We start from the raw sequence: 12,923 nt of genomic DNA, 5'->3' as shown, positions 1-12,923 counted from the left end.
CAACGCTGCTGGATTTATCACACTCAACAGTTTTGCGTGTATCAAGAATGGTCCACCACCCAAAGGACATCCAGCCCACTTGAACACAACTGTGGGAAGCATTGGAGTCAGCATGTGCCAGCATCCCTGTGGAACGCTTTCATCACCTTGTAGAGTCCATGCCCGGATTAATTGAGGCTGTTCTGAGGGCATGGGGGGGTGCAACTCAATATTAGAAAGCTGTTCTTAATGTTTTGTACACTCAGTGTATATGTACAGTGCCTTCAGAAAGTATTCACACCCCTTGACTTTCTCCACATTTTTGTTGTGTTACAGCCTGAATTTAAAATTGATTACATTTAGATTTTTTGTCACTGGCCCACACACAATACCCCATAATGTCAAAGTGGAATTATGTTTCTCGAAAGGTTTACAAATGAATTACAAATGAAAAGCTGAAATGTCTTTAGTCAATAAGTATTCAACCCCTTTGTTATGGCAAGCCTAAATATGTTCAGGAGTAAAAATATGCTTAACAAGTCACATCATAAGTTGCATGGACTCACTCTGGGTGGAGAAATTGTGTTTAATGTGATTTTTGAATGACTACCTCATCTCTGTACCCCACACATAAAATGACAGTGTATTCGGAAAGTATTCAGAACCCAAAATAACCCTTACTTTTTCCACATTTCGTTACATTACAGCCTTATACTAAAATGGATTACATAGTTTTTTCCCCCTTATCTGCACACAATACCATATCATGATAAAATCAAAAACAGGTTTTTAGAAACATTTGCAAATGTATTCAAAAAATTACTTTAATATTACATTTACATAAGTATTCAGACCCTTTACTCAGTAAAGGCTACAGAGGAACCCTGGAGCTCTGTCAGTGACCATCGGGTTCTTGGTCACTTCCCTGACCAAGGTCCTTCTCCCCCGATTGCTCAGTTTGGCCGGGCTGCCAGCTCTAGGAAGAGTCTTGGCGGTTCCAAACCTCTTCTATTTAAGAATGATGGAGGCCACTGTGTTCTTGGGCCCTTCAATGATGCAGAAATGTTTTGGTACCCTTCCCCAGATCTGTGCCTCGACACAATCCTGTCTCGGAGCTCTACGGACAATTCCTTCAACCTCATGGCTTGGTTTTTGCTCTGACATGCACTGTCAACTGTGGGACCTTATATAGACAGGTGTGTGCCTTTCCAAATCATGTCCAATGAATTAAATTGACCACAGGTGGACTCCAATCTAGTTGTAGAAACATCTCAAGGATGATCAATGGAAACAGGATGCACCTGAGCTCAATTTAGAGTCTCATAACAAAGGATCTGAATACTCTGGTTTTTGTATTTTATAAATTTGCAAAAATTTCTAAAACCCTGTTTTCGCTTTGTCATTATGGGGTATTGTGTATAGATTGATTAGGAAATGATTTTATTTAATCCATTTTAGAATAAGGCTGTAATGTAACAACATGTGGAAAAAGATAGGAAACCGCTCAGGGATTTCACCATGAGACCAATGGTGACTGAAACAGTTACAGAGTTTAATGGCTGTGATAGTAGGAAACTCAGGATGGATCCACAACATTGTAGTTACTCCACAATACTAACCTAATTGACAGAGTGAAAAAAAGGGCGCCTGTACAGAATAAAAACATTCCAAAACATGCATCATGTTTGCAACAAGGCACTAAAGCAATTTTGCAAAACATTTGGCAAAGCAATTCACTTTTTGTCCTGAATACAAAGTGTTATGTTTGGGGCAAATTCCAAAAAACACATCACTGAGTACCACTCTCCATATTTTCAAGCATAGTGGTGGCTGCATCATGTTATGGGTATGCTTGTCATCGTTAAGGACTGGGGAGTTATTCAGGACAAAAAATAAACTAAATGGAGCTAAGCACAGACAAAATCCAAGAGGAAAACCTGGTTCAGTCAGCTTTCCACCAGACACTGGGAGATGAATTCACCTTTAAACAAGACAATAACCTAAAACACAAGGCCAAATCTACAGTAGTTGCTTGCCAAGAAGACAGTGAATGTTCCTGAATGGCAGAGTTACAGTTTTGACTTAAATCTACTTGAAAATGTATTTCAAGACCTGCAAATAGTTGTTTAAGCAATGATCAAGAAACAATTTGACAGAACGTGAAGAATTATGAAAAGAATAATGGGCAAATGTTGCACAATCCAGGTGCTCCTACAATGTTTTGACCAGGTGTGGAAAGCTCTTAGAGACTTACCCAGAAAGAAGCTCAGATGTAATCGCTGCCAAAGGTGCTCCTACAATGTTTTGACCCAGGGGTGTGAATACTTCTGTATTACATTTTCAATATATTTGCAAACATACATAACCCCCCCTCCTCACACACACACACATACACACACACACACACACACACACACACACACACACACACACACACACACACACACACACACACACACACACACACACACACACACACACACACACACACACACACACACGTCACCACCTGTGTCTTCAGTTCAATGCTAATTGACTTAATTCTTATGGCTGGGGGGCAGTATTGAGTAGCTTGGATGAATAAGGTGCCCAGAGTAAACTGCCTGCTACTCAGGCCCAGAAGCTAAGATATGCATATAATTAGTATATTTGGATAGAAAACACTCTGAAGTTTCTAAAACTGTTTGAATGATGTCTGTGAGTATAACAGAACTCATATGGCAGGCAAAAACCTGAGAAAACAATCCAACCAGGAAGTGGGAAATCTGAGGTTTGTAGGTTTTCAAGTCTTTGCCTATCCAATATACAATGTAAAATTTGGTCCGATTGCACTTCCTAAGGCTTCCACTAGATGTCAACAGTCTTTAGAACCTTGTTCAGGCTTCTACTGTGAAGGGGGAGCGAATAAGAGCTGTTTGAGTCAGGGGTCTGGCAGAATGCCATGAGCTCAGTCAGGCGCGCGCCCATGAGAGTTAGCTGCGTTTCTTTTCATTTCTAAAGACAAAGGAGTGTCCGGTTGAAACATTATTGAAGATTTATGTTAAAAACATCCTAAAGATTGATTCTATACATCGTTTGAAATGTTTCTACGAAGTGTAATATAACTTTTTTGACTTTTCGTCTGGACTAAGTGTCTGAGCCTCATGATTTTGGATTTGTGAACTAAATACGTGAACAAAAAGGAGGTATTTGGACATAAATGATGGACTTTATCGAACAAAATAAACATTTATTGTCGAACTGGGATTCCTGGGAGTGCATTCTGATGAAGATCATCAAAGGTAAGTGAATATTTATAATGCTATTTCTGACTTCTGTTGACTCCACAACATGGCGGGTATCTGTATGGCTTGTTTTGGTGCCTGAGCGCTGTACTCAGATTATTGCATGGTGTGCTTTTTCCGTAAAGCTTTTTTGAAATCTGACACAGCGGTTGCATTAAATTCTTGCCGCACGGATCCCTTTAGCAGGATCATTTTCGTGAACAACCGCTGAATTGCAGAGCGTCAAATTAAAAAATATATACAAAAAATATTTATAATCATGAAATCACAAGTGAAATATACCAAAACACAGCTTAGCTTGTTGTTAATCCACCTATCGTGTCAGATTTTGAAAATATGCTTTACAGCGAAAGCAATCCAAGCGTTTGTGAGTTTATCAATCACTAGACAAAACAGTAAGAACAGCTAGCCTCAAATTAGCTTGGTCACGAAAGTCAGAAATGCAATAGAATTAATCGCTTACCTTTGAAAATCTTCGGGTGTTTGCACTCACGAGACTCCCAGTTACACAATAAATGTTATTTTTGTTCGATAAAGATTAGTTTTATAACCAAAAACCGCCATTTGGTTTGCGCGTTATGTTCAGAAAACCACAGGCTCGTTCCGGTCCTGAAAGGCAGACGAAAATTCCAAAAAGTATCCGTAATGTTCGTAGAAACATGTGAAACGTTTTTTATAATCAATCCTCAGGTTGTTTTTAACATACATAATCGATAATATTTCAATTGTCAACCGACGGTAACCTATTCAATACTACAGAGAAAGAAAATGTCGAGCTACATCTCTCGCGCACAGGAACTAATCAAAGGACACCTGACGCGTTTTGAAAAATCTCGCTCATTTTTCAAAATAAAAGCTTGAAACTATGTCTAAAGCCTGGTCACAGCCTGAGGAAGCCATTGGAAAAGGAATCTGGTTGATACCCCTTTAAATGGAGGAGGGGCAGGCAACGGAACAGGGATTTTTCCAAATAAAAGGCACTTCCGGGTTGGATTTCCTCAGGTTTTCGCCTGCAAAATCAGTTCTGTTATACTCACAGACAATATTTTAACAGTTCTGGAAACTTTAGTGTGTTTCCTATCCTAATCTGTGAATTATATGCATATTCTAGCATCTGGACCTGAGAAATAGTCTGTTTACCTTGGGAACGTTATTTTTCCAAACATAAAAATTCGGCCCCCTAGCTGAAAGAAGTTAAGGAGAAGTTTATCTATAATTCAATGCATAACACTTGTATCTTTTATCAATGTTTATTATGAGTATTTCTGTAAATTGATGTGGCTCTCTGCAAAATTACCGGATGTTTTGGAAGCAAAACATTACTGAACATAACGCGCCAATGTAAACTCAGATTTTTGGATATAAATATGAACTATATCGATAGTCTATATTGTGTAACATGAAGTCCTATGAGTGTCATCTGATGAAGATCATCAAAGGTAAGTGATTCATTTTATCTCTATTTCTGCTTTTTGTGACTGCTCTCTTTGGCTGGAAAAATGGCTGTGTTTTTCTGTGACTAGGTGCTGACCTAACATAATCGCATGGTATGCTTTCGTCGTAAAGCCTTTTTGAAATCGGACACTGTGGTGGGATTAACAACAAGTTTATCTTTAAAATGGTGTATAATACTTGTATGTTTGAGGAATTTTAATTATGAGATTTCTGTTGTTTGAATTTGGCGCCCTGCACTTTCACTGGCTGTTGTCATATCGATCCCGTTAACGGGATTTCAGCCGTAAGAATTAAAGGGAAACTCCACTCAAAAACGATCTTTTGGTATTTCTTAATTAGTCCACTATTGATACAGTCACAAAATGATTTCACGTCAGCAGTCAAGTTTTCAAGATATTGGACTTTCAAGAAGCAAGGTATCACAAGATATTGGACTTTCAAGAAGCAAGGTATCGTTTTTGTGCAGAGTTTCCCTTTAAAATTGACTTCCTCGTCCGAAAACCTTCAATAGGAATCAAGTTACGGACCCTCCATCTCTCTCCTCCTGTCATTGCTTCCCTCAGGGCACTTGGCAGACAGACAAACAGGCAGGCAGAGAGACAGTCAACAGCTAGCTAACAGAGAGAAAGGTGGATGTTCGCTTAAGCAAAGATTAGCTCAGGGATCATTGTCTGTTACAGGAATGCTTTAGCCTCCTTGAGGAGCACCGCCTCCACCTCCCTGGGGGTTCTCTCTCTCTCCCTCTCCCTCTCTCCCTCTCTCCCTCTCTCTCTCTCTATACTAATTAGAGAGAAAGAAACAGGGGATGATGTGCGATAGAGCAGGATGAGAGGGGGAATTAGATTCTCTGGCATCTTCGCTAATTGAGCCGTCTCCTTTGTGGCCGGCCCCGGCCTGCCAAATTTTAATTTGCCACTAATCAAATCAATATGATGCCTTTCTGCCTGACGATTTGGCCTATGACCAACCAGAGGAGAGGAGGCATGGATTTTGGGGGTTCTTTCTGAATCATAGCAGCCAATGACCTATGACCTCTGAATGGTGCCTTTCTGCCAGACAACCACCTGGGAAAAGAGGAGAGGGGGCATCTCGATTGAATCCTGGGGTCCTGTATAAATCGTAACAGCCTACGACCTTTCAACTGCATTGGGGCCATATTGCGTAAGATGGAGGAAGACAAAAGTCTGACAACCAACCGGAGAGAGGAAAGGTGCATCTTGATTGGTTCGCAGGCGCCTGTATGAATCACAGCAGCCTGTAACCTCTGACCTATGAACCCTGGAGCGAGTCGTAAGGGAAAGGAAGATAAAGGGGCCCACTGTATGTAATGGAGGTGAGTGTAATGCAGTGAGCGGTACAGACGGCGGCCGGCAGACAGAATCCCTCCATATGACGGTTGAATGTCTCCCGTTTCAGGCCCTCAGACAGATGAACTGAGCAATATTTGTTCACTACCTGACCTAGCTTGGTTAAGTGCCTGCCTGGCGAGGAGACAGGACATTGAGACATCCATGGGAGGGAGGAGGGAGAGAGGCTGGAGAGGGCACCGCTGCTAAAGTGCTGGAGGAGAGGAGGGAGGCTGTCGACAACACTGACCCCCCCCCGAGGTGGTCCAGCTGGGGTTATCTACATGATGTCTCTCATGACGTCTGACCCCCCCCCCCCCCTCCCCCCGAGGTGGTCCAGCTGGGTTTCTCACATGATGTCTCTCATGACGTCTGACCCCCCCCCCCCCCCCCCGAGGTGGTCCAGCTGGGGTTATCTACATGATGTCTCTCATGACGTCTGACCCCCCCCCCCCCCCCCCCGACGTGGTCCAGCTGGGGTTATCTACATGATGTCTCTCATGACGTCTGACCCCCCCCCCCCCCCCCCCCGAGGTGGTCCAGCTGGGGTTATCTACATGATGTCTCTCATGACGTCTGACCCCCCCCCCCCCCCCCCGAGTGGTCCAGCTGGGGTTATCTACATGATGTCTCTCATGACGTCTGACCCCCCCCCCCCCCGAGGTGGTCCAGCTGGGGTTATCTACATGATGTCTCTCATGACGTCTGACCCCCCCCCCCCCCCCCCCCCCGAGGTGGTCCAGCTGGGTTTATCTACATGATGTCTCTCATGACGTCTGACCCCCCCCCCCCCACCCCCCCGACGTGGTCCAGCTGGGGTTATCTACATGATGTCTCTCATGACGTCTGACCCCCCCCCCCCCCCCGAGGTGGTCCAGCTGGGGTTTTACATGATGTCTCTCATGACGTCTGACCCCCCCCCCCCCCCCCGAGGTGGTCCAGCTGGGGTTATCTCATGATGTCTCTCATGACGTCTGACCCCCCCCCCCCCCCCCGACGTGGTCCAGCTGGGGTTATCTACATGATGTCTCTCATGACGTCTGACCCCCCCCCCCCCCCGACGTGGTCCAGCTGGGGTTATCTACATGATGTCTCTCATGACGTCTGACCCCCCCCCCCCCCCCGAGGTGGTCCAGCTGGGGTTATCTACATGATGTCTCTCATGACGTCTGACCCCCCCCCCCGACGTGGTCCAGCTGGGGTTATCTACATGATGTCTCTCATGACGTCTGACCCCCCCCCCCCCCCCCCCCGTGGTCCAGCTGGGGTTATCTACATGATGTCTCTCATGACGTCTGACCCCCCCCCCCCCCCCCCCCCCGAGGTGGTCCAGCTGGGGTTATCTACATGATGTCTCTCATGACGTCTGACCCCCCCCCCCCCCCCCCGACGTGGTCCAGCTGGGGTTATCTACATGATGTCTCTCATGACGTCTGACCCCCCCCCCCCCGAGGTGGTCCAGCTGGGGTTATCTACATGATGTCTCTCATGACGTCTGACCCCCCCCCCCCCCCCCCCCGAGGTGGTCCAGCTGGGGTTATCTACATGTGTCTCTCATGACGTCTGACCCCCCCCCCCCCGAGGTGGTCCAGCTGGGGTTATCTACATGATGTCTCTCATGACGTCTGACCCCCCCCCCCCCGACGTGGTCCAGCTGGGGTTATCTACATGATGTCTCTCATGACGTCTGACCCCCCCCCCCCCCCCCCGAGTGGTCCAGCTGGGGTTATCTACATGATGTCTCTCTTGACGTCTGACCCCCCCCCCCCCCCCCCCCGAGTGGTCCAGCTGGGGTTATCTACATGATGTCTCTCATGACGTCTGACCCCCCCCCCCCCCCCCGAGGTGGTCCAGCTGGGGTTATCTACATGATGTCTCTCATGACGTCTGACCCCCCCCCCCCCCCCCCCGAGGTGGTCCAGCTGGGGTTTATCTACATGATGTCTCTCATGACGTCTGAGCCCCCCCCCCCCCCCGAGGTGGTCCAGCTGGGGTTATCTACATGATGTCTCTCATGACGTCTGACCCCCCCCCCCCCCCACGTGGTCCAGCTGGGGTTATCTACATGATTGTCTCTCTGACGTCTGACCCCCCCCCCCCCCCCCGAGGTGGTTCAGCTGGGGTTATCTACATGATGTCTCTCATGACGTCTGACCCCCCCCCCCCCCCCGAGGTGGTCCAGCTGGGGTTATCTACATGATGTCTCTCATGACGTCTGACCCCCCCCCCCCCCCCCCCCCCCCGAGGTGGTCCAGCTGGGGTTATCTACATGATGTCTCTCATGACGTCTGAGGCCCCCCCCCCCCCCCGAGGTGGTCCAGCTGGGGTTATCTACATGATGTCTCTCATGACGTCTGACCCCCCCCCCCCCCCCCCGAGGTGGTCCAGCTGGGGTTATCTACATGATGTCTCTCATGACGTCTGACCCCCCCCCCCCCCCCCGAGGTGGTCCAGCTGGGGTTATCTACATGATGTCTCTCATGACGTCTGACCCCCCCCCCCCCCCCCCCCGAGGTGGTCCAGCTGGGGTTATCTACATGATGTCTCTCATGATGTCTGAGGACCCCCCCCCCCCCCCCCCGACGTGGTCCAGCTGGGGTTATCTACATGATGTCTCTCATGACGTCTGAGCCCCCCCCCCCCGAGGTGGTCCAGCTGGGGTTATCTACATGATGTCTCTCATGACGTCTGACCCCCCCCCCCCCGACGTGGTCCAGCTGGGGTTATCTACATGATGTCTCTCATGACGTCTGACCCCCCCCCCCCCCCCGAGGTGGTCCAGCTGGGTTTATCTACATGATGTCTCTCATGACGTCTGACCCCCCCCCCCCCCCCGAGGTGGTCCAGCTGGGGTTATCTACAATATGTCTCTCATGACGTCTGACCCCCCCCCCCCCCCCGAGGTGGTCCAGCTGGGGTTATCTACATGATGTCTCTCATGACGTCTGAGGCCCCCCCCCCCCCCCCCCCCCCGACGTGGTCCAGCTGGGGTTATCTACATGATGTCTCTCATGACGTCTGAGCCCCCCCCCCCCCCCGACGTGGTCCAGCTGGGGTTATCTACATGATGTCTCTCATGACGTCTGACCCCCCCCCCCCCCCCAAGGTGGTCCAGCTGGGGTTATCTACATGATGTCTCTCATGACGTCTGACCCCCCCCCCCCCCCCCGACGTGGTCCAGCTGGGGTTATCTACATGATGTCTCTCATGACGTCTGACCCCCCCCCCCCCCCCCGAGTGTGGTCCAGCTGGGGTTATCTACATGATGTCTCTCATGACGTCTGACCCCCCCCCCCCCCACCCGAGGGTGGTCCAGCTGGGGTTATCTACATGATGTCTCTCACGGACGTCTGACCCCCCCCCCCCCCCCCCCGAGTCGTGTCCAGCTGGGGTTATCTACATGATGTCTCTCATGACGTCTGACCCCCCCCCCCCCCCCGAGGTGTTCAGCTGGGGTTATCTACATGATGTCTCTCATGACGTCTGACCCCCCCCCCCCCCCCGAGGTGGTCCAGCTGGGGTTATCTACATGATGTCTCTCATGACGTCTGACCCCCCCCCCCCCCCCCCGAGGTGGCTCCAGCTGGGGTTATCTACATGATGTCTCTCATGACGTCTGAGCCCCCCCCCCCCCCGCGTGGTCCAGCTGGGGTTATCTACATGATGTCTCTCATGACGTCTGACCCCCCCCCCCCCCCCCGTGGTCCAGCTGGGGTTATCTACATGATGTCTCTCTTGACGTCTGACCCCCCCCCCCCCCCCCAGGTGGTTCAGCTGGGGTTATCTACATGATGTCTCTCATGACGTCTGACCCCCCCCCCCCCCCCGAGGTGGTCCAGCTGGGGTTATCTACATGATGTCTCTCATGACGTCTGACCCCCCCCCCCCCCCCCCCGAGGTGGTCCAGCTGGGGTTATCTACATGATGTCTCTCATGACGTCTGAGGCCCCCCCCCCCCCCGAGGTGGTCCAGCTGGGGTTATCTACATGATGTCTCTCATGACGTCTGACCCCCCCCCCCCCCCCCCCGGGTGGTCCAGCTGGGGTTATCTACATGATGTCTCTCATGACGTCTGACCCCCCCCCCCCCCCCCGAGGTGGTCCAGCTGGGGTTATCTACATATGTCTCTCATGACGTCTGACCCCCCCCCCCCCCCCGAGGTGGTCCAGCTGGGGTTATCTACATGATGTCTCTCATGATGTCTGAAACCCCCCCCCCCCCCCCCGACGTGGTCCAGCTGGGTTATCTACATGATGTCTCTCATGACGTCTGAGCCCCCCCCCCGAGGGTGGTCCAGCTGGGGTTATCTACATGATGTCTCTCATGACGTCTGACCCCCCCCCCCCCCGACGTGGTCCAGCTGGGGTTATCTACATGATGTCTCTCATGACGTCTGACCCCCCCCCCCCCCCCCGAGGTGGTCCAGCTGGGGTTATCTACATGATGTCTCTCATGACGTCTGACCCCCCCCCCCCCCCGAGTGGTCCAGCTGGGGTTATCTACAATATGTCTCTCTCCGACGTCTGACCCCCCCCCCCCCCCCGAGGTGGTCCAGCTGGGGTTATCTACATGATGTCTCTCATGACGTCTGAGGCCCCCCCCCCCCCCCGACGTGGTCCAGCTGGGGTTATCTACATGATGTCTCTCATGACGTCTGAGGCCCCCCCCCCCCCCCGACGTGGTCCAGCTGGGGTTATCTACATGATGTCTCTCATGACGTCTGACCCCCCCCCCCCCCCCAGGTGTGTCCAGCTGGGGTTATCTACATGATGTCTCTCATGACGTCTGACCCCCCCCCCCCCCCCCCGACGTGGTCCAGCTGGGTTATCTACATGATGTCTCTCATGACGTCTGACCCCCCCCCCCCCCCCCGAGGTGGTCCAGCTGGGGTTATCTACATGATGTCTCTCATGACGTCTGACCCCCCCCCCCCCCCGAGTGGTCCAGCTGGGGTTATCTACATGATGTCTCTCATGACGTCTGACCCCCCCCCCCCCCCCCCGAGGTGGTCCAGCTGGGGTTATCTACATGATGTCTCTCATGACGTCTGACCCCCCCCCCCCCCCCGAGGTGGTCCAGCTGGGGTTATCTACATGATGTCTCTCATGACGTCTGAACCCCCCCCCCCCCCCCGAGGTGGTCCAGCTGGGGTTATCTACATGATGTCTCTCATGACGTCTGAACCCCCCCCCCCCCCCCCCCCCCCCGAGGTGGTCCAGCTGGGGTTATCTACATGATGTCTCTCATGACGTCTGAACCCCCCCCCCCCCCCCGAGGTGGTCCAGCTGGGTGTTATCTACATGATGTCTCTCATGACGTCTGACCCCCCCCCCCCCCCCGAGGTGGTCCAGCTGGGGTTATCTACATGATGTCTCTCATGACGTCTGAGGCCCCCCCCCCCCCCGCCGTGGTCCAGCTGGGGTTATCTACAGATGTCTCTCATGACGTCTGAGGCCCCCCCCCCCCCAGTGGTCCAGCTGGGTTATCTACATGATGTCTCCCATGACGTCTGACCCCCCCCCCCCCCCCGACGTGGTCCAGCTGGGGTTATCTACATGATGTCTCTCATGACGTCAAGGCCCCCCCCCCCCCCCCGACGGTGGTCCAGCTGGGGTTATCTACATGATGTCTCTCATGACGTCTGAGGCCCCCCCCCCCCCCCCGAGGTGGTCCAGCTGGGGTTATCTAATGATGTCTCTCATGACGTCTGACCCCCCCCCCCCGTGGTCCAGCTGGGGTTATCTAAATGATGTCTCTCATGACGTCTGACCCCCCCCCCCCCCCCCCCCCGAGGTGGTCCAGCTGGGGTTATCTACATGATGTCTCTCATGACGTCTGACCCCCCCCCCCCCCGAGTGGTCCAGCTGGGGTTATCTACATGATGTCTCTCATGACGTCTGACCCCCCCCCCCCCCCGAGGTGGTCCAGCTGGGGTTATCTACATGATGTCTCTCATGAGTCTGACCCCCCCCCCCCCCCCCGAGGTGGTCCAGCTGGGGTTATCTACATGATGTCTCTCATGACGTCTGAGGCCCCCCCCCCCCCCGACGTGGTCCAGCTGGGGTTATCTACATGATGTCTCTCATGACGTCTGAGCCCCCCCCCCCCCCCGACGTGGTCCAGCTGGGGTTATCTACATGATGTCTCTCATGACGTCTGACCCCCCCCCCCCCCCCCGACGTGGTCCAGCTGGGTTATCTACATGATGTCTCTCATGACGTCAGAGGCCCCCCCCCCCCCCCCGACGTGGTCCAGCTGGGGTTATCTACATGATGTCTCTCATGACGTCTGACCCCCCCCCCCCCCGAGGTGGTCCAGCTGGGGTTATCTACATGATGTCTCTCATGACGTCTGACCCCCCCCCCCCCCCCCGGGTGGTCCAGCTGGGGTTATCTAATGATGTCTCTCATGACGTCTGACCCCCCCCCCCGACGTGGTCCAGCTGGGGTTATCTAATGATGTCTCTCATGACGTCTGACCCCCCCCCCCCCCCCGAGGTGGTCCAGCTGGGGTTATCTACATGATGTCTCTCATGACGTCTGACCCCCCCCCCCCCCCCCGAGGTGGTCCAGCTGGGGTTTCTCTACAATATGTCTCTCATGACGTCTGACCCCCCCCCCCCCCCCGAGGTGGTCCAGCTGGGGTTATCTACATGATGTCTCTCATGAGTCTGACCCCCCCCCCCCCCCGAGGTGGTCCAGCTGGGGTTATCTACATGATGTCTCTCATGACGTCTGGCCCCCCCCCCCCCCCGAGGTGGTCCAGCTGGGGTTATCTACATGATTGTCTCTCATGACGTCTGACCCCCCCCCCCCCCCCCGAGGTGGTCCAGCTGGGGTTATTCTCCCTGCTTGTCCGC

The sequence above is a fragment of the Salvelinus namaycush genome, chromosome 39, assembly GCF_016432855.1.
Source record: "Salvelinus namaycush isolate Seneca chromosome 39, SaNama_1.0, whole genome shotgun sequence".
Classification (NCBI taxonomy): domain Eukaryota; kingdom Metazoa; phylum Chordata; class Actinopteri; order Salmoniformes; family Salmonidae; genus Salvelinus; species Salvelinus namaycush.
The sequence above is the reverse complement of the archived record's forward strand: the minus strand, read 5'-3'. Positions refer to the sequence as shown.